This window comes from Euprymna scolopes, chromosome 9, assembly GCF_053919585.1.
Source record: "Euprymna scolopes isolate OS-2025 chromosome 9, ASM5391958v1, whole genome shotgun sequence".
Taxonomy (NCBI): domain Eukaryota; kingdom Metazoa; phylum Mollusca; class Cephalopoda; order Sepiida; family Sepiolidae; genus Euprymna; species Euprymna scolopes.
The window spans coordinates 94,252,414-94,268,516 of NC_136490.1; positions in this window are offsets into that span (position 1 = coordinate 94,252,414).

Genomic DNA, 16,103 nt, shown 5'->3' on the forward strand with positions numbered 1-16,103 from the left:
AGGTTGCAGGGAAGAGAAAAAAGCATCCCCCCACTAAGCCACGAAGTCTATGGCAGGATAGGCTGTTTTTAGCAGCTCCTGCCCAGATATGGCAGCAGTATTCCATCCTTGGACGTACTTGGCTTTTATATAGATAGAGAATTGCATCAGTAGTGAGATATCTTCTGGAGCGGTAGAAGGAACCCACCATCTTTTTAGCGACCCTGGCAACAGACTTGATGCACGTGTTCCATTTCATATCAGGAGTAAAGGTCAAGCCCAGAAGCTTGTCAAAACATTGAGCTTTTCCTAGGCAAGAGCCATCCATTACAATTGATGCCAGATGGGGATCAGAGCGTTGATGGTGTAAAGATGGGAGCTTGGTTTTAGATGCATTAAAGGTAACCAGCCACCTCTTCCCCCACTGAACAACACGCTCAAGATCAGAGGATAGAGAATCAGAGAGAACTTTGTCATTTACAGCCTTTGATGTGTTGCCGTAGATGGTCGTGTCATCAGCATAGATGTCAACGAATGATTTAAGTATGTGTTTAGGGAGATCATTGATGTAGATCAGGAAGAGAGTTGGGCCCAGGATTGACTCCTGAGGGACTCCAGCATTAATACTGCAGGCCTCTGATTTTTGTCCATCGACCACTACTCTTATGAGCCTATTAGAGAGAAATGATTTAATGATTGAGAAAATATTTCCAGTTATACCATAGCTGGAAATCTTGTGAAGTAGGCCTTTATGCAATACCTTGTCGAAGGCCTTTGATATGTCGAGAGAAATTGCCCTAAAAAGGTAGCCTTTGTCAAGAGATTCGCTAATCCTATGAGATATAACCGTTAGCAAATCTGTGGTAGATCTTGCAGAGCGGAAACCATATTGCGTGTCACTAAGGAGATTATTTCTGTTGAGATGGTTTACTATTTCTCTATTTAACACAGATTCCAGCAACTTACTCATGACACACAGGAGACTTATTGGTCTGTACTGAGAGGGAGAGGACTTATCACTTGAATTCTTAAATACATGGCGTACTGATGAGGTTTTCCAGGATGTTGGAAAGCACTTCTCCTTAAGGCAACGCTTAAACAGTTTTGTAAGTATCGGAGCAAGTTCAGGTTGAAGCATTTTTAACACTATAATTGGGATGCCGTCAGGGCCAGTTGCTTTACTGGAATCAAGGTTCTTGATTAGCTTGGCGACCTCACGTACAGATATTTGTATGTTACCTAGTGTGTTCTGTGTTATAGGAGGAAATATGGGGAGTTGATGGCCTTCGTCGCATAGGGTAGAATTAGCTGCAAAGTTCTTGGCAAATAGTTTGGCCTTGTCTGATGCTGACGAGATGACCTCTGGTCCATTGCTAATGGTTGGGATAGAACGCACACTTCTGTTCAGGATCCTATTTGTAATTTGCCAAAACTGGTGGGAACCAAGCCGCTGATCAGCTACTTTGGATTTAACAGACTGGGCATATAGCTCTCTTGCATTTTTTATTACTCTTTTACAGTGGTTGCTGGCAGTCCTGAAAGCAGCTTTAGTCTCAGTGCATCTATTACGTTGATAGCTATGGAAAAAGTGATTTCTATGCACAATGGCAGCAGCACATTCTGAGGAAACCATTGCTGGCTGTTAGGTTTTTGTTGGAATATTTAGATGGTATGAATCGGTCTATGCCTACAATTAACCATTCGGTTAGGTCTGATACTATAGAGGACACATCCTTTTTAAACATGGAATGCAGAGGTAGATCAGATATGAATGTACGAAAGCTATCCCAGTCAGCCATGGAGTATCGGTATACAGTACGGTGGAGGGATACGTCTGGGGACTTATTACATTTCATTTTTATCTTAACTGATACAACGGAGTGGTCGGAGGATCCTAGAGGAGAAAGAACAGTGCATGAACATAGCTCAGGGGAGGTTGAGAGAAAAAGGTCTAGAAGGCTTGCATACTGACCGGTAGTATCTGGCACTCGGGTGGGCTCGCTAACAATCTGAGTGAGATCATAGGCAATGGCAAAGTCATGACAAAACCACCCCTCATCATCTGTCTTATTTGAGTGGGTCAGCCATTCCACGTTATGGACATTGAAGTCACCACAAATGTGAATGTTAGCCGAGGGATGTGCAGACAGGATGTGGTCTATTTTCTCAGATATACTCTTAAAGATAGTAACTCCGCTGTTGTGGGGGCGATAGAAGGCAAATACAAATGCAGTTGTGTAAGCTAGTGCAACCCAGAAGCACATATAAAGTAAATTAGGATATTCTCTGGGGATATCCCTGCCACACGGGAAGCCATTTTTAATGTAGGCACATATTCCATGCTCATGGCGATATTGAGGGTCAGATTTCGATGTTAAGTTAGAGTATCCGTTAATTATAAATTCATCTAGGGAAGTGGTCGGCCCTATGCCAGTTTCGCTTAGAAAGAATATGTCCGGTTTCGTCTCCTGTAATTGGGTTTCAACCTCTGGAAGGTTGGAACGTAGACCCCTGATGTTGGAGAAGGAGACAAGGTAGTAGGGGTCTACATTGGAAGATGGGGTTCTAGGTTTATTCGAGTTTTTGTTTTTGAGATGTTTCATGTTGAGGTTTTGGGGTTTGTGGAACAGGTCAGCATACTTGGTTTGAGCAAGAATGAGAGTGAACGACAGAGAGAAAAGGATAGGATTTTTTTTGTAGCACATGAAAAAGTAAAGCCGTAACAATTAGCCACTAGTATGGCATCGAGAGGCCCCACCAGAGACTACTGCAAGGGCCAGAATCTATTCACCAAATCGCAATACAGCAGCCCCAGTACTTTGCACCTGCTGATAGGACAGCCTCCTTAGTGGTTAATCCAAGTTTCGGGTTCCTGACCATCAGGCGGATAACATCAGCCCAGACAAACGTCTACCTCCAGCACTCTTACTAATGACATGGCCACAAGGATAGATATGGAGACAGAAAAATTTCCGACATCTCATACTACTGTTCACAAAGTAATACCGCTTTTTCTTCACCCTTTGTCAGAAAAATCACTCATTGAATGCGGACTGAGGGACAAAAAAAAAAAAGGAGAAGCGAGAGTTACTGGAGCTGCCGATAGCACATCCACCGCATTATCTATTCTCCATTAAAACAAAAACAAAAACAAAAAAACGGAATGGGTACGAGGGACATATTGATATATACTTAGTACAAGTCCGGTGCTAAATTATCAATTTAGGATGCTCTTTGAAGATAATCTCCCCTCCCATATTTATGTGGGGATGTTTTTTAGCATTATCTATCTCGAGTTTGAATCATTTAAATAATTATTAGATATCTATTGGATCGATAGAAGGATCCAACCATTTTTCCAGCGGCCTTGGCAACGGATTTAATATATGTGTTCAATTTAAGATCAGGAGTAAAGGTCAATCCCAGAAGCTTGTCAAAACATGAGGCCTCCTCAAGACGAGAGCCATTCATTTCAATTGATGCCAGATGAGAATCAGAGCGTTGATGATGTAAAGATAAAAGCTTGGTTTTAGATGCATTAAAAGTAACCAGCCACTCTTTTCCCCATTGTACCACGTGCTCAAGATCAGAGGAGAGAGAATCGGAGAGAACTTGGTCGTTTACTGTTTTAGATGTGCTACGATTAATGGTAGTGTCATCATCATAAATGTCTACAAATGATGTATGGATGTGCTTTGGAAGATCATTAATATAGATCAGGAAGAGAGTAGGGCCCAGGATGAACCCCTGAGGGACCAGCATTAATACTGTGAGCTTCTGATTTTGCCCCTCAACTACTACTCTTATGAACCTATCAGAAAGAAACGATTTAATAATCGAGAAGACATTTCCAGCTATACCATAGCTAGAGATCTTGTGAAGTAGACCTTTATGCCATACCCTATCAAAGGCCTTAGATATGTCAAAAGAAATTGCCCTAGAAAGCTTGCCTCTGTCGAGAGATTTGCTAATCCTATTAGATATAACTGTAAGCACATCTGCTGTAGATCTAGCAGAACGGAAACCATATTGAGTGTCACTAAGAAGGTTATTTTTGTTGAGATGGTTGATTACTTCTGTATTTAACACAGATTCCAGCAACTTACTCATGACGCACAGGAGACTTATTGGCCTGTACTGAGAGGGGGATGAGCGATCACCTGAATTCTTAAATACAGGGCATACTGATGAGATTTTCCAGGGTGATGGGAAGCTATTCTCCTTAAGACAATGTTTAAACAGTTTTGTAAGTATGGGCGCTAGTTCTGGTTGAAGATTTTTGAATACTATAATTGGAATACCGTCAGCGCCAGTTACTTTACTGGAATCAAGGTTTTTGATTAGCTTGGCAACATCACGTACAGATTTTTTCATATCACATAGCGTGTTTTCTGATACAGGAGGAAATATTGGGGGTTGGCGGCCTTGGTCGCAAAGGGTAGAATTAGCTGCAAAGTTCTTGGCAAAGAGTTTGGCTTTGTCTAATGCTGACGAGATTACCTCAGGTCGATTGATGATAGCTGGGATAGAGCACAGTCTTCTATTTAGGATTCTGTTTGCTATTTGCCACAACTGGTGGGAACCAAGCCGCTGATCAGCTACTTTGGTCTTGACTGATTGAGCATACAACTCTCTTGCGTTCTTTATTACTTTCTTACAATGGTTGCTGGTAGTCCTGAAAGCGGCTTTAGTTTCCATACATCTATTACGTTGGAAGCAGTGGAAAAAGTGATTTCTGTGCGCAATGGCAGCAGCACATTCTGGAGAGAACCATGGCTGGCTGTTAGGTTTTTGCTGGAACTTTTTCGAGGGTATGAAACGGTCTATACCTACAATTAACCATTCCGTCTGGTCTGGTACTATAGAGAACACATCCTTTTTAAATATGGAACGCAGAGGTAGATCCGATATAAATGTACGGAAGCTATCCCAGTCAGCCTTAGTGTATCGATATACTGTCCGATGGAGAGGTACATCTGGATCTTGTGAAATAAAGTGTCACTGTTAAATAGGCCATTTTATTTTTAATGTCCTAACGCGCGCACACACACACACACACACACACACACACACACACACACACACACACACACACACACACACACACACACACACACACACACACACCAGATAATGGAAGCGTAAGCTTTGTAAATAAAATGGACAGCCAAATTCTAAACTAGTGCAATCTTTTTGAATAAGTTCAAACGTTCATGTAATCGGTATCCCTTTTGAAAGAGGCAACCATTTTGTTTAGTTCGATCAAAGTCGATGCGAAACAAAGAGAAACCAATGACAAGCGAGCAATTTTGAAGATCTAAAATATATAAAAGGATCAAAACCTTTAATTCAATTGACTTTTTGCTAATTTTTTCTTTTTTTTTGTGTTAAATATACGATAACAGACAATTGGTTTACGATAGAATTGGACCCAGCAGCCATATTGTTCCCCGTTGTATTATGACGTTTCGTTGCTTCGCGAAGCGAATTTTTGATGCTTATTTAATCATTTCAGTTTAGGTCTTTCTTTTTGTTCAGTACTAACTGACTTTGCCGGATTGCTACCGCAAAAAAAAAACAAAAAAACAAAAAAAAACAAAACAAAACAAAGCAAAAAAAAACAAAAAAACAAAACAAAAAGCAAAAACAAAAAAAATAAATAAATAAAAACATTTTTAAACAATAAACATTTCTTTCATAACTTGTTGGAACCACGAAACAAAAACTTTCACATTTATAAATATAGATAAACGTAAATATTTTTGTAATTTTGATAAGTTTAAAAACTGACCGTAAATAAAGGAAAGAAAGAGAAAGCAATTTGCATAAAGTCCCACTAAAAGTAAAAAGGCGGAAACGAAAAGCCGAACACAAATACTAAACTTTTGTCCACAAAATATAACAATATGCTTAAGCGAACGATTTGTTACATTATAATCAAAGCAATCAGTGAATTACAAAAACAAATAATGATAAATTAATTAAATTATTTTTTTCATTTATTAAATAATATGCAAATTAGTTTATCTCACGATTGACATCACGTAGTCATAAACAGTATAGAAAAAAGCGGAGCCTCTAGTGCAGTTAGTAAATTAACTCGAAATATGAAGTTTTGACGTTTTGTGCGAGAAATAGGCTCCACTTCCACATTTATTATTTTAGACTAAAAAAATGACAGAAAATAAAAAAAAGCAAGAAAAAATATTAATCGTCAGTGTTCGCACTCACTATTCATCTCGACCTATCTATCTATCTATCTATCTATCTATCTATCTATATATATATATCTATAAACATGAAAATGTCTGTGTGTGTGGCTGTGTGTGCGTGTGTCGGTGTACATTTCCCTACACAATAACTCTGTCAATTTTCAGTTTAGAGACTCAAGATTTGACATATTAAGTACTGAGATTTTGGAAAATCTTTTTAATCGGTTTTCGGCCAGAAATTTGGCTGTCAAGGCGTAAAAGTCCAAAGTCTTTAATATATAAGTAGACTTTTAAAAGATAAATATTCACAACTGTTTGTCTTTACACCTATAGACACTAGTGTTTCATTCTTCTGATCAATGTAGTAAGTGATAAGTACTAATGGTTGGGGGATTCGAACCCAGTCACAAAGCTACTCTTGACTTCATAAGCTAGCATCTTACCAAAATCCTCAGCCAATTTTGGGCCGAAACACTTGGAATTTTAAATGAAGGTTACTTGGACATGGATCGAACATTTTAAATTGAATTTGAGCCTCAAAACAATAAATGTTAAGGGGTCAAAATTGGGGTCAATGTTAAAAAAATTTGACCTCTGCAGTCTCTACCAAATTACTAAACCAATGTCTGGTCTAAACATTTGAAATTTTACATAAAGAATATTCAGAGATAGGCCATGTTTTTTTTTATGAGTTTGGGCCGAAATTTTGAGATTTCAAGGGGTCAAAGTTCAAAAGATTTGACCTTTGCGGTGTCTAGCAAACTCAGCCAATTTTGGGTCTAAACATTTGAAATTTATACATAACGGGTATTCAGACATGCGGCAAGCATTTTAATTAGTTTTGCGGCGAAAATTTGACTGCCAAAAGGTCAAAGTTTAAAGAGTTGACCTTTACAGATTCTACCAAATTCATCCGCCAATTTTGTATCTAAACACTTGAAACTTTAGATGTAGGTAACTTAGACATGGGTAAAACATTTTATTTTGATTTGAGACCAAAATAATAAATGTTAAGGAGTCAAAATTGGGGTCCAAGTTATACAAAATTAACCTCTGTGGTCTCTACGAAATTACAAATTTTGGTCTAAACATTTGAAATCTTACATAAAGTGTATTCACACGCAGGGCAAGTTATAAACAATACATAGGGCTCGGGCAAAGTCGGGCTGAACTGCGAGTATATCTTTAAATATGAAAATGTATGTGTGTGTGTCTGTGTGTGTACATTTCCCTACCAAATAACTCTGTTAATTTTCAGTCTACAGACTCGAGATTTGACATAAGGAGTATTGAGATTTGGGAAAATCGTTTTAATCGGTTTTCGGCCAGAGATTTTTCTGCCGAAGGGTAAAAGTTCAACGATTTTACCTTGAAAACTCTACCAAACTTCTCCGCCAATTTTGTGTCTAAACGCTTGAAATTTCAAATGTAGGTTCCTTGGACAAACTTTTCAATTTGATTTGAGTCCAAAACAATAAATGGTAAGGAGTCAAAATAGCGGTCAGAGTTTAAAAATTTTTGACCTCTCAGCCAATTTTTGGTCTAAACATTTGAAATTTTACATAAAGTGTATTCAGATATAGGGCAAGCTTTTTAATCGTTTTTTTGCCAAAAATTTGGATACCAAGGGGTCAAAGTTCAAAAGATTTGACCTTTGCGGCCTATAGCAAACTATTCAGCAAATTTGGAGGCCAAATATTTCTAAATTTTACATAAAGGGTATTCAGAATGCAGCAAGCTTTTTAATCAGTTTTGGGGCAAGGATTTGACTGCCAAAAGGCAAAAGTTGCAGACTCTACTAAACACTTGAAATTTTAGATGTAAGACATGAATAAAACTTTATATATATATATATATATATATATATATATATATATATATATATATATATATATATATATATATATATATACATAAAGTAATGAACAGTACGTGGGACCAGATTAAAGCTGAGCTAAACTGCTAGTTTCTTATAAAATTATAGAATTATATAAGCAATTGAATTTTTCATACAGAAATTATCATTTCTATTTGCATAAAAATATCCACAATTTACTTACATAATTCGTTCTGAATTCATTTCAGGCGGCGGGATAATATGAGGTTGTTGTCTGACTTGCTATTTGTTTTCTCACTTTCCCTCACCACTTAAAATGATTTTGTCTGGGGAATAGAAAAGAGTTCGTGTTTTACTCGTTAACACACACACACACACACACACACACACACACACACACACACACACACACACACATATATATATATATAATACTAGGAGGGAGACTCAACGTTGTCCGGGATAAAATGAGAATCAACGAATGTTCCACACTTTATTACCATCTAAATCGATTAAATCGACCAAATCGATCGATTGCCTGCTCTAATCAGGGACCCACCTCGATGCACTGGGAGACAGCTTCAATGTCTCCCTACAGTGATTTAGTCCATGACACATCATAGTCTACATTGCACTGTAGAAAATCTACTGTTTATTTTATATTTTCTTTTATCAATTTTTATATAATTTTTATATAATTTTTATATAATTTTCATATAATGTCTTGAATCGAAGTTAAAAACGTCAATAAAGTATCCTGATTTATTTATACTCTAAACAGAAGCATTCATTTCGAACGTGTCTCTGTCTTATCAAAGAACCTACAGTTGGTTTTATAGGTCGGACCTTTTTGCTTGTGCGGTGATAAAACTTCTCAAATGCACTTGTGATGTTGAGCTCTATAAGGATATTAACTTTGATCGAAATCGAACTGTTCCTTCTTTAATTGGATTTTTTTTTAGATTATCGATTATCGAGACATTTCGATCCGAAACCTATCGAAGAACAGTCCCAGACACATAAAATACATCTGTGTGAAATTAAAAAACAAAAATCGACCCAACCGTTTCGGAGTCCATAGGGAACACACACATATACACACAACGTGTCTTTAATATATAAGCAGACTTGTAAACGATAAATATTCACAAATGTTTTTTTACACTTACAGACACTAGTGTTTCATTCTTCTGATCAATGTAGGAAGTGATAAGTACTGATGGTTGGGAGATTCGAACCCAGTCACAAAGCCACTCTTGACTTCATAAGCTAGCATCTTACCTCAAGGTCAATACCAATTAACTTAAAAATTAAAGGAAATTTAGAGCTTATGAATACCATGTTTGTGAGCATACATAGTAAACAGTCAGAGAGAGAGAGAGAGAGAGAGAGAGAGAGAGAGAGAGAGAGAGAGAGAGAGAGAGAGAGAGAGAGAGAGAGAGTATTCAACGACCGGAAATAGAAACGTTCCATCCAAGCTGATCTTTATTATAAAGTAGAGGATTAACCATTTATATATGTTGGTCAAGGGAGATATGTGTGATCTTTTTCATTATTAAAGAGAGCTTGTGGAATATCCTGAGAAGTATATAGTCGCATAAATGTATTTGTTGTCTTTCAAGTCTATTTTCTTCCCTTTGCTTCTAAGGGGCTGTCCTCTCCAACTGACTTTCACCGTGTGTGATCTGCTCTGAATATCTGATCCTCATCTTCTAACTAACTTCAAACCCTCAGATTACTATATTGAGAATAGACCATGTAAAGCAAAGTTTGAATTCCTGGCATCATCGATCGGTCGATTGAAGAATAAAGTAACCAACTACCTTTGTAACTGTTGTCTCGTGTCGTCATTCTTTACAACAAAATGTAAATGTGTGTTTTATCATCATCTTATAACGAACTCTTATGTAACCTCTTCTAAATATGTGTCCTCCCCGCCATCATCATAAGTGAAGTATCTCCTCCTCACTATATGTATTATAAGAACTGTTGCATCAGTATCTCCCAGTCCGTATTAATATGAAGTCTCCAAGAATGATCCCAGGCTGATATAAATGTCTCCCTCCATATTTATCATCACATTCGTCATGATGTTCAAAGAACTGTTATAAATGTCTTTCCCACCAGAATTGTCATCACCATCGTTACTCTTGTATTAAGTCCCCGTTATATATACCCCGTTAATGTGTCCCCAATATGAGCCCCCTGCTACACAACACTATTTTATTGATAGAATATTCAAGTTATATTCAATTTTTACGTCTTGTTAGGTGAAAATTAAATTTATAATTTCTTTTATTCTTTATTTATTTCATTATTCTCCCAGATTTTAAATTCTTTCTTTTTCTTTTCTTAAATTTTTATTTTCATTCATATGTTCTTTCTTTCTGTTTTCTTTCTTTCTTCTGAAACTATAATTAACCACAGTTTTGTTCCTTTAAATGAAATGCAATTGCCATTCTTCTTTTTTCTTTTTATACTTTCTTACTTTCATGCTTTCTTTCTTTAACCTTTCTTCCTTTAATCCATTCCTTCTTTCTTACTTTTCTTCTCTCTTTGTTCTATATTTTTAATTTGTTGTCAAATATTTATTCTCTATTCTATTTCTTCTTCATGCAATTAATATCGTTGCTAGTTTCGTTCGTTTTCTTTGCAGTAAAGAAAATCCAATAAGTTTCGCTTGTCCTTTTATCTCAGTCCTTCGTGGATCAGCATACTTGAACATATTCCGAGATGCCATGTAACTGGCACGTGAGAAATCTCCCCATTTCCCTCGGGATTATTTAAGGTGACGTGATTTCAGATTGTTGTGAGAGAGGGCGAGCTAGTTAGAAGCCACACACACACATCATCTACATTTTACAATTTTAGCATAAGAATAAATTAAACTAAATATATTTCACATTACCACTGATTAGATATCACAGCTGTGTTCTAAAATTCATAATGATCGGTTTAGGAGTGAATCCTGTAAATATAAACATAAACGCATATATATATATATATATATTATTTACTATAATAATTATTAAATACCTACAGACACTAGTGCTTCATCTTTTCGGGAATCATCAGTGCAGGGTGTCACGATTAACGCCAGTCGAAAGATTCGAACCCCGGCAACAGAAGTCATGTCTGGTTTCATTAGCATGGACCCGAACCACTAGGCTAACATAAACCGTGAGAGATACAGTTGAAATTAAGCATTTATTCTTATTAAATGCTTTTAATGTCAGTCAGAGTGATCTAATCATTATATGGCGATCTGCGCGTATGAGCTAAGTTGACCGACTTTATTACAACTGAAAGTGCTCAACGATAAGAAACAAATTTCTTAAAGGGGCTGACATTTTTATTTACTACAACAATTATTAAATACCTGCAGACTCTAGTGTTTCATCTTTTCGGGAATATATATACGCTGCGTGTCAAATTATTAACGAGAGTTTCAAAAACTTACTGGTAGTTTCGTATCAAAAGCTTCCGAAACCCTTCCCTACCGCCAATAGCAATGGCCAATGACTCTTTATCTGAAAGTACATCTTTTAAACTCCTTGGCCTAACGTTCACAGGAAACATGAGTTGGAACAATTACATTAAGAACATTGCCAGGACTGCTGTGAAGAAGGTGGATTCTCTCTACCGTGCTAGAAAGCTCCTAAGGCCTGAAAGTATCCTATACCTCTATAAGGCCACCATTCGCCTATGTATGGAGTATTGTTGTCATATTTAGGCTGGTGCATCTCTCGCTCCTAGACAAGGTTCAAAAGAGAGTCGCCAATCTGATAGGTCTTGAACTGTCAGCTAAACTTCAGCCTCTGTCCCTCTGCCTGTTCTACAAGTATTTTAATAGTGAATGCTTCGACGAACTGCAAGCACGTGTGCCCCCACGACGTAAATACCGCCGACAAACCCGACAAGCAGCTAAATCCCACCCCTTCACAATAGAGATCTCTAGATGCAAGAGAGCTTTCTATCCAGTAGTTTCTTCCCCAGAACAGCTAGACTTTACTTTGGAATTCCCTTCCGGGTCCCTGCTTCCCCGACTGCACTGACATGCAGAAGTTCAAGTGCAACGTGAACTGACATCTTGCTGCCCAACTTCCTACACAGTACCCCTGATGCTTATGTCCCCGATAGTATCCCCTTACAACAAAGTGGCAATGTGCCTTTCCTGGGGTGAAAATGTAAAAAAAAAAAAAAAAAAAACGTTGGCAATGCTGAGCTGCGCGTACTATGACATTTTTGTACTCTTCCGCGCAATGTAAACAACTTGCCATCGTAATTGCTGAATCCATGGTATTTGAGGTGTGTCAAATCATTAACAAGGCAGTTTGTTTCGTCAGAAAAATGGGTCGTAAAGGTGGTTTGAGTAGTTCTGAAACGAGTTCTATTACAGAACAGCTAGCAAAAGGTAAAACTACCCTCGAAATATCGAAAATAATAGCAAGATACCATCAAACTGTGAAGCACTTTGTCAAGGACCCTACAAAGGTGCGTAAGAGAGCCGATAAAGGTAAATCTACAGTTGTTTCACGCCGTTCTCTACTCCAAATTAAAAGTGAAGTAGTTAAAAACCATGGGCAGACAAGTCGAGAAGTCTTTGACCAAGCCGGATTGAAGAATGTTTCAAAAAGTACTCGATGTCACCTTCTGAAAGTGGCAAAGTCCGTTAAGCCTGTGACAAAGCCCCCATTAAAGCAACATCACATACAAAACCGATTGAAATGGACAGAGGACAACATGAAAACGGATTTTTCCAAAGTTTTGTTCACGGATGAAGTGTGTATCACTCTTGATGGCCCAGATGGTTGAAGTAAGGGATAGATCCTAGATGAACGACATCGTCATCAGCGTTTAAGGCGACAACAAGGTGGTGGTGGTGGTGGGATAATGATTTAGGCAGGGATTATCGGACGTACTTTAGTTGGCCCATGGAGAGTCTCAGAACACATAAAAATGACGTCAAATGCTTACATAGCTTTTCTGAAGGAGCACTTTGAACCATGGTTGAAGAAGCAAAGGTTGACGTTCAGAAGAACCATTATGCAAATACTCTTTGCTTTTATTTGCTGCATGTGCGGGAGCATTATCCTGCATAATGCAGGAGAATGCTCCCGCAAACAAAAGCAAAGGGTATTTGCAACAACTGAGGTTCTCTGGGCTACGGAAGATGCAGTGGCCTGCGAATTCACAAGATTTGAACCCAATTGAAAACCTTTGGAGTGTCATGAAACGACGTTTCTATGTAAGTGGACGCCAATTTAAGAGCAAAGATGAGTTGTGGGATGTTCTCTAAGAGGTATCGCGAGGAATAACTGTTGACAAAATCACAAATTTGACTAATTCTGTGGACCAACGTCTTTTACAAATCATTTATAAAAAAGGATCGCATATCTCCTACTAATTATATCAACGTAGAAATTGATGTGAAGTTATTGTGTTGTAAGCATTGTTTCCTAGTTTATAAAATGTTGGAAAATTATTTCAATAAACATGTTATGGGTATATTGTGTTTTTTTTCTCAACCTCGTTAATAACTTGACACACTGAAATCAACAGATATTCTTATCTTCTGCTATATTTTTGTTATACTGCTTTAAATATTTTTATTTTCTGACTGGAGAAGCTGAATAGTATTGTAAGCACTTTCTCAAAGTTTCATGGATTTTTATTCACTCGTTCCTTAAATATAAAAAAAATGTAAACTCGTTAATAATTGATACGCAGTATATATATATATATATATATATATATATATATATATATATATATATATATATATATATATATATATACACATTAGGGATGAGAGAATTTCAATACTTTTCTCGATTCCGATACAATTAACGATTCTCCTCTAAAATCCCAACGCTGATACAATTACCGATTTCGATTTTTAAAAAATTTCTAAATATAGAGTTGATTTATTTTTTTTTTGGGGGGGGGGGGTGACAGATTACTGTAAAACTCATATAATATGGGCATATAATTTCGCAAACATAAAAAAACACTTGTAGGAGTGATTTATACATTTTAGTTTTACTGATAGTTTAAAATCAGTAAATGTTTATTATTTCATCATTAACACGAGTCGTGGAAAACCAAGTTTTAAACAAAAACTAACGAATAAAAATAGTTAAAAGAATCGTTTTTGTCATCGAAAAATAGAAACGATTTTTTCCGATTTCGATATATATATATATATATATATATATATATATATATATATTTCTGACGAGGACGCATCACAGACCGTCTGAAACGCGCGTAAAGGATTTCAATGACTTAAAAACATTATTACAATGATCCAAACATAATTCTCAATGAAAAACCAAGACACGGAATAATAAAATAATGTTAAAAAATACACATTGTTGGTGACTACTCCCTTATATATATATATATATATATATATATATATATATATATATATATGAAAAAATCGGAAGTGAGTTAGAAGAAGAGAGTTAGTTCAATTTTATAAGAGGAGACTTATCGGGATAATATAAAGCTCAACAAGTTTCATTGGAGCTTATATATGAAAACAATAAGAATGGGAAATAAAGTCACAAAAACTATATATTGGTAAATATAGAATGGTTCATTTATTTAATAAGTGAATACAAACATTTAGTTGGGGGATCGAGGGGACTCTTTATGCCAAGGCATTTCAAATCCTAATGCTTCTCATCAGAAGAGTAAAGAAGATGCTAGGTAACATAATGGGGGTGGGATGTCTAGCGTTGGATTCATCAGGAACGAAATAAATCAATAAAATTATAGATAATGTTTGGAGGGAATTATATCGAATTCTAAGATAAAGGAGGAGCGTATTATATAGGTGTAATGGAAAAAGGTATATAGGGTCTCTATCATAGTCTTAAATGTATGTAGTATATGTTTTAAGGCTTAGGGGGAAGTTTAGTGTGGATGGGTGGTAATTATATTTTATGTATTGTATGTAAGATGCCTAATAAAGCACGAAAGTTTGCTCGTTTTAATAGTAGCACTTCCAGATTTGTAGCTCTTAGACGTTTTATATGTTTAGTAAAAAAAAAAAAGAAAAAATAGGAAGCTTTTGAACGACCCTCGTAATACAGAGTTTAATTTGCTTTATGAAAGAGTTCAAAAGTATTTTTATGGAACTCTACAAGATAAATCTATGAAGTTAAATACTTTTTGATTAATATATATTGTTATTTTTAATCCTTGGTGCTTGAAAAGTTCATGTAATTTTTCTTAGTTTCTTTATGTATTCCATTAATAACTCTAATAATATTTCTTGTAGATAATAGTTTTATATTGTTTGTTGATCATCTTAGAGAAAGTTTTAGCTTTATCAATAATTAGAGCGTTATTATTACCGAGACATTTAGAGAATTTGGTTATCAGTTTAGATTTTTTATTTTAGATTTTTTTTGTAATTTTTAAAACTTATATTTATGATCCAATGATTTGTTTCGAAGATTCATTATCGATTTTGAATGCAAAGTACTTTGATTCATTTCTTGCTGCATCATCTTCCTATTTTCTGAAAGTTAGTCTGTCGTTGTTTGCCGTTTTTTAGACACGCACACGCATCTATTAATGATAGTTTGATTGAATAGAAGTACATGCCCCTGTCTTTCTTATGGAAATCGCTCCAGACGAGACATGAAGCCACTTGATGTAAGGAGCTAAAAAATTACGGCTTCAAAATCAAAAACTTGCCAACAATAAGTGTTAGATGGAATAGATTATGACTAGGTCTGTGACAACAGCATATTCTTTTCATTTTTTTGACTCTTGAGTATATATCCGTTAATATCTTATACGTTTTTATATAGACTAATGTGGTTCTCGGTTGATTGACTGTGTCTTACTGTGTCGGATATATACTTGAGAATCAAAAGAATGAAAAGAATATTCTGTTGTCACAGCCCTAATTATGACCTAGGAAACATGAATTATTCCCTCTTTATCAGAAATATGAGAACTAAATAACAAAATAAGGAAAGTGAGAGTTACGAAGCTGCCGTAAGTAACGTGGGTTCAAGTTAGTAAGAAAACCTTGGGACTCAAACCAGAAATAA